Raw genomic sequence first — 13,380 nt, forward strand, 5'->3', positions numbered from 1 at the left:
CGAAAGTGATTTGTTGTGTTTCTGATGAGCTAAATACCTGGTAAATCATATTTAGGATAGATAATCAACTTTATCCATTATACTAAAAAAACTGAAAATGTATCAAATTTTTTATGACTTGAACCTAGATCATTCGAAAAACTACATAAAAAGTTTGTACATGAAATTTAATGACAAAATTCAAGAGATATTCTAATTCACAAGTAAACAGATTTTATACATTTATTCTCTATTTGTTGACACCCCCTTAAAGTTGATAAAAAATTAATTTTATTCATACTTCAGTTGCGCACGGTTGTTTTTTATTTTTGAGAGAAAATAAAATTCACAAAAAATTTATCAAAAGCTGCGAACTTTTTATATTTTTTTAGTAGTTTTATAACAAACACAAAATACCAAATTTGCTACAATTTTTGAAAATCATATTATTCTGCTAATTAATTGTTTTTATCATAATGATTAATTAGGTGAAATTAATTGACCTACATTTATTAATTTTAAAAATAGCAATAAGATATGAAATGTGGATACTACAAAGAAAGAATAACTAGCATCACGAAGAACGTACGAAAATTTAAATCACGTACTAAATTATGTTAATAGAAGCGTAGAAACGAATATATTCTAATATCAAGAAATATTTTAGTTATTGTTATAAATGTTATAAAACTTATAGAATTTATCATTTGAGAAAGAAAAACAAGGCAAGAAGAGCAAGAATTTTGTAGATGAATATTAAATAAAAAAGAAAAAAGCTTCGTTAGTGTTAATAAATATACATAACAGTGAAAACAATTATTTCTTTCATCGAATGTCCATAATTTTAATCAATAATAAAATTATGGTCATACACAATAATATATTAAAGTTATATAAAACCAGTACTAACTATTTAAAAGGAAATTAATTAAAAATTTAAAAATAAAACCAAACTTCTAATAAAATTGTAAATTTTACTGAATTATTCATTCTACCCAAAAACACAATTGTTTGAGCATAAATAAAAAGAATTTTTTGTTAGTCTCAAGAGAGTGCAAATACGTGAAAACAAAACATATAAAATCTGTTTACATACAACAAATCTATTAAATTTTATGTATAAACTTTTTACGTACAATTCACAAGAATAAACCAGAAATTTGATTTAACAAGTATACACGGTCTGTCTCAAAACTAAGGTGGCTGATCTCAGATAACCGGGCAGGTAAACAAATGGTAATTTATATTTAATTTTATTCGAAGTACACTCCTTTGTCATTTAAGTTAGTATCGTCTCTAAAACGATTCAAAACAACGTTGGAAGTCACCGTGTCACCGTACTTTGGGCCTCATATATAGACTCGTAATGCTCCTTTTTCATGACCAATTTTGGTTCAGAATAGCCGGAAATCTGCTGGTGCTAAATCTGGTGAATATGGCGGATATTGTAACACAATAAAGCCCCATTTGGCCAAAAACTCCTGATATTTCAGCCTACAACGGGTAATTCTTTTCAACAATAAGTCCAAAATCCACAAATATTACTGACCAGTAATCATTTGACCCTAGGGTATTTTTTCGAATTAGAATTCATGGTTTTCGATGACGAAGTGACAAAAGTTGGGAAAAACGGAATTATGATAAAGGTATAAACACTAAAAGAATGGAATTTTCATGAGTGATTAAATGATTGTTTACCTGTTTAGTTTAAATTCTGGATGCCATTCACCTGAGGAAATTTATAGCACCAGTCACTCGATTAGTTTTTAGACAGACACTGTATAACTCACAGTGTAGTCGCAGCAATTAACAGATACCCTGCATCTAATTAGGATTTTAATATAAAACAAAATAAATAAAATAAAAATATACAAATAAAATACAAAATAACAAATTGTTTTAAAACAATGCTAAGCTGGTTTTTTTAAAGAAATGCACATTTTATATAATATTAAAATAAAATATTTTAAAAATTGAAAGGTTTTTAATAAATGACAAAATTTAAAAATGTGTATGTTATATATTTTAGGATACCATTTATTCATAAACCTTTTAATATTATATTTCCAAATATTCCCTTAAATTTTATTATATAAAATATTAAAATTATAAGAGATTAAAATAATACCTTTAATTAATTTAGAGAACAATATAAATTTTATGAAATACAGAATTCACAAAACTGGAAAAATTCTCGCAAAAATTGGTTTACATTGTAATATACGGTATATCTCAACATACTTGTTTACTCAAATTTATTCCGGTATTTTTGTTTATAATTCACAAAACTAAATAAATGCAATGTTTACTAATTATGTTTATCTATTATTTGACCCGTAAAACATTTTAGTAGAATATAAAAATACCATTTCATAGAACTAATCTACTTTTAATTAGCATCAACAACAATTTGATAAGATATTTTTGTGAATTATCACTAAACTATTACAAATTGTAACATCTTGTACTACGTTAATTTTAATATCAGTCATTTTTTTACATTTTATTTAACATTATGACAGAATACGGGGTATTCCAAATTGGATAATTATGCAGTTTACTGCAATCAACGTTTAAAAAAAAATGAACTTCGGATCATTACGTTAAATCTTCTTTATCTGGTCTAGAAATATTCGTAAGAGCCAGTCTAAAGAAAAAAAAAACTTAAATTAATTGATTTACCAGAATTTTTGTTTATTTCTTTATTAATATTAAATAATTTTATTCAACGAAATTGATTCTTTAATAAAAATATATAATGTAAATAACGTTTTAATTGTTTGTGTATTTCGTTACTCCAGAAATTTTTAAATTAATTCATTAAGAATTAAAAGTAAATATTTCTTAAAAAGCATTTAACACATGATGCAAGTCTCCTTCTACATTTACTAGAAGCAACAAAACAAAACAAATATAAAGTATTGAAGTTCTTGAGAGAGGGCATACCTTCAGTTCAACATCAGGATTCGTAACACATTTAGATGGTATCTCTAAAGATTAACGCAGAATACGCCCGAGGTTTGTCTCTAATTTAAACTGACACATTTCAGTCATAATTAGAAGGGACTGGCCTCACAAGATTGGTTTCTCCGACCAGGATACGAACAATAACACAAACATAACTTAGAAATCTTGTTAACTAACTGAGATACTTGTGATTAACGGCTCCCCAAATACGAATGACGCAAATTTCCCATTTAGCCGAACTGTAGTTCATCTCGCTATAGTTTAATTCGATGCGACATACCTTTTATAACTTTGGGCCCGTTCTGTTGCTGACCAAAATATTTACTGTTTGTTGTGTACTCAAACCGAATTTGCGTGAAATTGAATCGATTGATGTTATCGCTTATCGTTTACTAAATAAAATAGTCACAATAATTTAGTCGTATTGTTTGTTATATTACATGTAGGGATGTTCCATTCCAAATTTGTCAGATTCAATTTTGGCAAAGTTTCTAAAAAAATATAGGTAAATTTCGAATAATTTTTAATATATGATTGGAAAGATTCACTAACTAAATTTTGAGTTATTTTTTATGTGCATCTGTGTTTTAAAATATTAACAAGTTATCAGAAAATTAATCTGAAAGCCTACTATATATAATATAATAATATAACGTAAAAATGCAATATACACTAACGTCGTCGTAAAAATTCTCCGCCCTCTGATAACAATAATAAGTACAACCAACAATTTGGGAGTAAACGAGATACTAAAACTGCCTTCTGTTATGCAAATATTAACCTGTCATACCTATTTTTTTGTGGGAACATCGATTTTTAATGACAAACTTCGAATAGCTTTTTTAGAAGCATCTCTTGGTTATATACATAGAAGTGTAACCAAAAGTATTATTTAGTAAAATACTTCTACATGATCAATGTAAATTATTATTGTAAATTCCTAGAAAATTTGGATGTAAGTAAATATTTTACTAACAAAACAGTCACGCAAGCAAATAACAGTAACTTCTAAACCATCGATTTTGATAAAGTTACAACGTATCACTATGACCCAAAAAGTTTTCTTCAAAACATACATATTTGTATTGTACTATAGTTTAATAATACAATAGCCTTAATGGCACCAAACATTTACATTATTTGAATAGTAATCTTAAGATACAAACAACATATACATGTTGCATAAAAAACCCTGTCAGATAGACACAAATAAGGTCCTGTAAAGATGTACGTATGTATTATACAAACATTAATTCGATATGTAATTTGATTGCATATAATTTGCATAGCCATTACATATGCATGTCCACATGTAATTAAGCGCAACAAAAGTAAATACATAAATGTATATTTTAGTAAAAGCCAGCGCCCTAAGCCTTCATAAAGTTTATAAAAGGAAAATTATGCTCATTTACTTTCCGTTGTTAATTTCCCCAAACTGATTATATCGATATATACCGCTGAATAGCAGCAGGAATAATTTTAATTAGACTTATTTATTAATACATTGTTCATAAGCCTTACAAAAGCACGACCGCACAAAAGGGGACGAAATAGGTTGGCTCTACAATTTGAGCTGGAGCCTAGCTAGAGATAGATGCGGTTTTGCTCTAAGTCCTGGAATTATTTATCTATTTGCTGATAATGAATGCATAGACTCGACGGATTTACGCTACAAACATGACAACTAATCGCATTTCATTATGTTCAAAAGTTTCATATCCGCCCACAAACATGGAGAAAATTGCTCTTTCGTTAATGTTACAAAACCAAAAATTCAAGCAACTAGTAATTATATAAAATATATTTACCCCAAAATCAAAAATTGATTAACAGAAAGTGAATCATTGAAAATTCAAGACTGAATAAAAAAATAATTTTCAACACATCCAAATTTCCCTAATACATTCCAATCCACGGTGGTTTCACTGATTTTTTTCATTTTAAAGGATTCCTCCAATTTCCAATTGAATAACCATTAATTAAAGGGATTCGTAAAGTGATTGTTCGAGCTCCGGTAGCATTTTTTAGCCTCATATTTAATAAAGGAATGCGTAAACGACAGCTTCTTAATCACTTCCTTTCAATACTTAAGCATTGGGGAAAATTAATTTAAATTTATAATTAATGTTTGCCACGCCTGCTTTTGACAAACCAATAAATCATAAATACATTTACCAAAATGTGAATCATTATATATATTATGTAGCTCCTATAATATTAATATTAACTGACATGAGTTGTAACAGTAAAATTTTCCAAGAGAAGTTGCAGTTCTTGCTGAAAAACACAACAAATATTAAATATACATTGTCTGATCTTTTCGTTTAAACAAAAGTCATATCGTTTATTAGTCTTTTTTAGTCAAAAAATATAAGAAAAAGAGTATTTAATCCCTAATTGTAAACAAAACGTTTATCTTATAGGTATGTTGTTAATTATATTGACACAATAAATATTTTTATGATCCGAAAGGATTTTTTAATATAGAAAGTGAAAATAGTTTATTTCATGGAGTGATTAACAGCGAGTAGTATTGAGGTTGTGGCACGTAAGTGCATAATTAATTATTAAAGTTTTAATATATTAAATAATATTGCGTATAGATACATATAATAATAGTTTTAACAGTGAAAATGCACGTGACAGTAAGGAACTATCATTAAACCCTTATTAGCGACATTAAAAGTTATATCCGCATTAACGTTAAACTGCTGCGACTCCACGATTTCAGATTTAATTATTTAATATTGTCTGGAATTTAATACCCCATTCGGCGCGAGACTTTCGCCGCCCCGGGGCGATCCGACGGGGCGCCCTTCAAAGATGTCAACTCGGAGGAAATTAGGAAAATGAGGAAAGTTATATACACTTCTTGAATACTTCCACTAAGTGAAGTATCTGATATGCCTTCACGGGGGGGCCGGCTAATCAAATGGAATAGAAAGTTCATTCTAATTAAGCTCACGGAACGGATTCGCGGACAAAATGAATTTGACGACGTATTGCGGTGCTGCAAATGGCAAAATAAACGGAAGTGCACCGTTGAATTTAATCTTCTTTTGTCAACCAAATGTCTAACCAATTTGATAATTGTTCTGTTCAGTTAGCAATAAATAATAAATTAGTTTGCCAATTTTTTTTCTCACTAGAAAATATTAAATTTTCATTACAATATAAGTATGTAATTGCAACATGGTTGCTGTTATTAGAATATATTAATCGGACATTAACAAACAGGTTTTCGTCTTATATGAATTTGTCACCAGTTTTTATTAACTTTCCTTTATCATAACATACATAAAGAATTCAGCATGGCATAAAATGGTATAATTTATTAGTTGCCTGCAGAGTACCCATTTATCGTGAGTGAATATAAATGATCTAACTGTAATAAGAAAGTGAAAGACTTTCGTTATGATGGTTAACAGCCAATGTATTTTGGTAATTATAATACATATAACAAAAAGAATAAAATAGTGATGAAAATCGTAACAAAAAAATAATACATATTTTCCTAATAAATCACAAATAAACATACAAATTTATGAGAATTAATAAAAATCTAAATAAAAGCATAGCATAGTGATTTGAATCAATAATTATTGACAGACAGAAGCGATTATCGTTTAATATAAATGATATATGTTACGATTAAAGCAAATAAATTTATTGAATTCGAACATTCATTTTTAAAATAGTATTAAAGGAGTTACTAATTTATTTATCTATTTTAGTAGACAATTTGTAGCAAATTATAAAAATATTTTTTTGATCATATTATTTTAAAAAAATTACACATTTGACATTAAATATTCACAAAGAAAGGAATTTACACAAAATAATTTGTACGCAGTATAAAACAATTATTGTAGTTTCTACATATTATACGCTTAATTAAATATTAACTATGCTTATTCGGTTACAATCTATGTTAGTCCTGAAATAAAGTTCTTTCATGAGACACGTTGGAGATAAAAGAATTTATTTGATCCGAACCCACAACTGTGAATGCAACTTTGCATCTTTTTCCATAGGCATGACGAGTGCACATTCGATAGTTCACTTTTTTCCAATTTCCGTGGCTGTCGCGAGTAAAGTTATTTGAACATGAATTTTTAATTGAGCCGCCTGGAGAATACACACATCAAATTCGTGCATTCATCTACGTTCAGGTCGGCACATTTTTCACTACGGAATAATATCTTTGTATGCATTTGTAACACTTTTATAGTTTCAAAATAAATAAGTAAAATTAATTTACTAATAATATTAATGATTCAAAATTTAAGAATTTATGCAATATGAGATACCTACTTAAAATATTTACTTCAAGACAAATACTTAAAATTTCTAGATAATAGGTGCAAAATTATTAGTTCTAAAAGAAAGAAAAATTGAAAATATAGAAAAAAAGCAAAACATGTTATAGACGACAATATTAAGTATCTCCGGAACTGCTAATACCATAGATGACTATGTTAAAGCCACTAAATTTAACAATATTTACGAGCAATATTCTTATATTTCAATAAAAGAGAATTTAGTGTAACTCAAATAATATATTTCTGATTGATTTACTTCAAAAAATTTAAATTCAATTATACACATTTATAATTTATAAATTTCACATGTGGTGGCCAAAGAAATATGACTAAATTTATAATTAAACTTTTTGTAAGGCATTTCATGAAACGATTTAATTGATAATTTGTCCAGTGAGTAAACATAATACCCATATTTTACTTTTTTGTCACACATTTTAAAAACGATATTTCTTTAAACGTAGATATTTGTTTGATTTACTCTCTTAGTAAATTTAGTGAAAATACATGGACTACTGACATCGCTAAAAGCTTAAGATGCTCCCAAAAAAAGTTCACAATTACAAATATGAAACAACACACTCATTTGAAAATACAATAACAAAGCAACAAAATATCAATTTCCTTTACAGACAGGCAAATTGAAAGAATCAATAAAGGATATCCTTTCCTGTCTACTAGGCAAATAAAAAAATAATTGAGTCATACAATATCAGTCTGTGTAGTATAGCAATGAGACCGAATGAAAGTGGCAAGGATGTATTTCGAGAAACTATTTGCAACCAACAAGTTCTTCACCTTCAAAATAAAAAAAAAAATATACCTTCGACACTACAAAAATTGAGTTGAGAAGTCCGAATTTATATCCAATTCATATAATGTGATACGACATAAGGAAATATATATTTTTGATGAAAGTGTGCTTTACTGCATAAGAAGATGCTGCTAGTTTTTATCATTTGCTCAAAAAAAAAAGAAATACTCAAAAAAGTTATTAGTTTGTAAAAAGTTACATTTTAAAAAATTGAGCTTAGACACTAAGTCAGTTTTTCTCTAACTGGTCTGAAAATATTTGTAACAGTCAAAATATATTTATTTGAAGCGCCTTGTCTAACAAAATTTATTAATATCATACATATTATTATTTTTTACTGGTAAACTTTATATACATATAGTATATATTCTTGAATTAGTATTAGAAAATTTTATGTTTATCAATTGTAAGTAATCCTTAACAGCTAAGAGCTAGCTTAATTAAACCCTGTATAATAAAATTTAATATTTTAAATAATAACAACACGAAAAGGCACTCAAGTCTTTAATCACATGAGAAATTATGGTCAGTTTTTACCGTCCATTTCCGTGACATATTACATTGCCGTAAAGAGACTATATCTGGACAGGAACCATCTGATAATCTGACAATAATTGAACGGGTAACACGCAACCGATGCAGCGGCTATTCCCGGTATCCTCAAACCGTTTGATATTAATCCTGCAGCTATGTTAGGAATTATAATTTGCCAGAGACAAAATATACTAATTCCGCAATACACTATGCAATTAACCACATAGTTAACAGTAGTTGTGATGTACTGAAAGGACTAAAAAATTCTTAAAATATATTAAAGCGCATTTCGTTGAAGCTTTCAAAATACGTGGTTAATATCCGAAGCGTATAAAATCTATTATTTAATATTGGAACAATCCGGTTTTCGCAAAGTGTACAAAATGCTTTAATTAACAGCCCTTGGCTAATGTAAATAGCGCAAAATGAATAAGAAAATAATCCACTCGCGATATGCAAAGCACCGCACAACAAAAATATTAAATTTAAATATAAATGGGTTAATTTCGAAGGCGGCCCTAAACAAATTTATTAATCTTCTTAATAACTTAATTTATTTGTGAGCCAATTAGGCCTCCGCATTGTATACAAGATGATGTAAACTTTCTTAATTGGCGCGACCCCGTTTCAGATGTGACCGAGATACGTATGTTATTTTATAACGGAGAATTAGTGACTTGGCAGGACAACCGAAAGTTTCTCATTCATCAGGGGACCGCAAATTAGTCCTGCAACGGGCACATGTCTCGCGGGGAAGGAATAATACTCGCAGCAGAACAGTTCTCTCCGTTATAATTAGCTGCAGAGCTTTACTCGGCTCGCATGGTCTTCGGCTATGTTAGAAAGCTCCGAAACTCTCCGGTTCCAATTAACTTTCTTCTCGTTGACCATGTTTTACACGGTCATTGCTCATCTTAAGTTTTTGCCGGTAAGTGTGCTTTAATGATGGTTGAACCTTTGAGGACCATTAACCTATGTGATAGTTAAAACCTTATGCTATAAAATTTGTGTAAAAATATGAATAAATTAATAAATCAAATATAACTAGGTGTTGCGATTTTTTTTTCGCATTTCAAAATACTATAATTACTTAACTTAATTAAAAATCATATTTTACAGAATCAGTTGATTTTGATTTTTTCCAAGTTATTAGTTTTAGCCCACAATTTTTCGTTGATTTTATTATATTATGTTTTTACAAATCGAAAACATTTGTTCAATTTAATTTTATAATAATTCTTAAAATAGAAATAATATATATATATATATATATATATATATATATATATAACAAAACCGTTCATTGTATGAATATTTTCACTTCGAAAGTAACGTCAAAATTTAATATACGTCATATATATATAATCATATTATATGACTGAACATACCTTCTGTTTAAACATAATTAAGTATTATTTAATTAAACATTTAAATTATGTATTAGCTTAAATCATAATTAGGAACATCACAGCGGGCTTCAGTAAGATAATATGATATGCAGCTATAAAATATATGGGGTAATCTGATAATGAAGTGCCCAATGTGGAACTATAACGACGAATGTTACGAACATGATTTTATTACAATTAGGGACATATAAAAGGAATCTTCATTATTCTCCCATTTACTTTAATAACTCCATGATGTTATAATAACAAAACAGCTTTAGTTAGAGACTAATTTCGTAGACTATTAATTGATCAATCCAAACCTACTCTTTGATGGTACTCGCATCTAATTCATTGAATTATATATATATATTTTAATTGAATCGTATTTTATTCTAAATCAAATTAAAACTCGAGCATTTTTCAGCGAATTGTACTCCTCTTAATTGAGGAGAATTTATATATATATTTATATTTATATATATATATATATATATATATATATATATATATATATATATATATATATCATTTTTCATTACATTGCATATTTAATTAAAATATACTTTACAGAATCAAGTTGAACGTTTTGGATATTTTATACCAATTTATAAAATCTTAAAACCGAATCAATTAAATCATGTATTTTACAGAATTAGTTTGACTAATTTTGATTTCAAGCATTGAACTCTAATTATTCTTTTATTTTATTCCAACTTACAAATCAAAATTAATTGTTTTTTAAAGTTAATTCAATCCAATCTTATAATAATAACTTCAATTTTTTAATTTTTTATATAAAATCTTTAATTTGAAATTCAAATAGTAAATTTTAACAAATTTATATAGAAAGAGTTTTTAAAGAAATCACTTTAATAATATCTATTACTTCTATAAAAAATATTTATTTTAAAAAAATTGTTTATTACCTAACGTATTCAATAAAATCATATTTTTATAGAATTATTCTATTTTACAAATCAAAATTATACCTAGTTCAGTAGTTCAATCTAATCTTATAATCATGATAATACGATTAGAATCAAAAATACTAAAATTTTACAAATGTATGTTCAAAAAATTTTAAATATTTATACATATCTTAAAAATTCAGTGATACCTTATGTATTCAATTGATTGAGATTGATTAATTTTCATATTTCTATTTAAAAAAAAAAATAAATAAATACAATTTTATAATAATGTGATAAAAAATTAATATTATCTACAATTTTATCCCTTTTTACTTTAAGAAATAAATTTAAAATTGAAGTAATTTCAATAAATTCAAACAAATTTAAACTGAAACATGATTTTTTTGGAAAAAACGAGATTGCCATTTTAGTTAAATTGACCAAGTAAACTGCGAATTTTACAACATTCCCACATTTTCTTTTTTGTCTAGCCTCCAGGTAAACAGCAGGAAACACCGTACAACATCTCTTGACACCGACGCGACATAACGGCACTCGGGTTGCAACATCGCCCTTCGGTCCCTTATCCGCATCTCCATTGTATCGCCGCCCACTTATCATGCAATAATCGCCACCTCCACTTTAATTAACCGGATCTGCAAACGGTGCGGGTTCATCAACGCACAGGTATCTACCAGTCCCACATCCGTCCTTTCCAATTGCGCTTTCGAGTCTCTCTTGGCGTATCAGCAAACGGTAGCTGCTTCTGCTTCTTCCCCAGCGTCATTATTTTACGCCACGGGCTATGTTTGTGATGGAGGAATTAGATTACGGTCTGTTTCGCTCGGATGTGTGTGTATTAAGCGATTTCTGTATGTCAATTTAGCACAGTAGCAGTCAATTTTGCACTGCACTATGTTGTCATGTTCAATAATCATAGTTTCATTAAGTATTTAAATATTTACCTCTGTATGCAACAGCAACATAATTATATGTATGTAAAAATGTATTATTTATTTTTCAAATGACTAGAGATAAACAAAAAATTGTTCATTAATTTCATTACCTTCAACTTCCATATTTGTTTTCTCTTAGTCCAAAATGTTAGGTTGAAACTTTTTTATGTATAAGATGTAATATTTCCCTTTCTGAATTATGGATAACGTATTAATACAGTTTTACCAAAATAAATTGACTGTTGTTTAATTCATACGCATTATCTTGCCAAATTATCGAAATTCGCAATATTTGAATAGCTGTTATATTTTTGAAAGGAAATTTGTTGATGTTGGATATTTTCGCAAGCCGCGAGCTTTTCAGCTTGATATGTAAAACAACGTTGGCATGAGTTTCCATTAAAAATAAATTCTCCTCAATTAAGAGGAGTACAATTCGTTGAAAAATGCTCGAGTTTTAATTTGATTTAGAATAAAATACGATTCAATTAATATATATATATATATATATATATATATATATATATATATATATATATATATATATATATAATTCAATGAATCAGATGCGAGTACCATCAAAGAGTAGGTTTGGATTGATCAATTAATAGTCGACGAAATTATAGTCTCTAACTAAAGCTGTTTTGTTATTATAGCATCATGGGGTTATTAAAGTAAATGGGAGAATAATGAAGATTCCTTTTATATGTCCCTAATTGTAATAAAATCATGTTCGTAACATTCGTCGTTATAGTTCCACATTGGGCACTTCATTATCAGATTACCCCATATATTTTATAGCTGCATATCATATTATCTTACTTAAGCCCGCTGTGAAGTTCCTAATTATGATTTAAGCTAATTCATAATTTAAATGTTTAATTAAATAATACTTAATTTTATTTAAACAGAAGGTATGTTCAGTCATATAATATGATTATATATATGACGTATATTAAATTTTGACGTTACTTTCGAAGTGAAAATATACATACAATGAACGGTTTTGTTAAATTTATCCCTTCTAGAATTATCTCCCAGTTGGTTTGGAAATGTTTAATTATGTTTTGGTAAATTAATTGAATGTCTCTTACGCCTTCGGCATAGAATAGCGGCATGAAGATAAATAATGAACAAAATTTGTATACCTTTATCAGCTTCAAAGTTTTTACGTCAATCTTTTGTTATAATTGTAAGAAGTATGAAGCTCATTACTTGAATAGCTGTCATGTTTTGCTAATATTTGCTGTACCCAGCTGTAATCTTATGAATTATTTACCATGGAAACGCAGTGAGGGTTGTTTTGTTATTACTTCAGAGAATTATTATTTGACGTCTCATTTCCAACGCATTATTCACTCCCTCTACGTTTTCATGCTCCGAAGATCTAAAAAATTATATTATTTTTCTCCACATTTCTAAACGTTTAATGAAAGTTTCCCTTTGCCCTGCATCATTTACGGGAATATTTCCATCTTCCCCACTGCCATTCATCATCTAATT

General features: G+C 27.9%; 1 protein-coding gene across 3 annotated transcripts in view; it reads right to left on the bottom strand.

Moving 5' to 3' along the window:
- The window catches only part of LOC109600751 (furin-like protease 2), a 323,673-nt gene that overhangs the window by 212,962 nt on the left and 97,331 nt on the right, over positions 1-13,380 (bottom strand). The gene's annotated exons all lie outside the window — the stretch shown is intronic.

The sequence above is a fragment of the Aethina tumida genome, chromosome 3 (genome assembly GCF_024364675.1).
Source record: "Aethina tumida isolate Nest 87 chromosome 3, icAetTumi1.1, whole genome shotgun sequence".
NCBI classification, from domain to species: Eukaryota; Metazoa; Arthropoda; class Insecta; order Coleoptera; family Nitidulidae; genus Aethina; species Aethina tumida.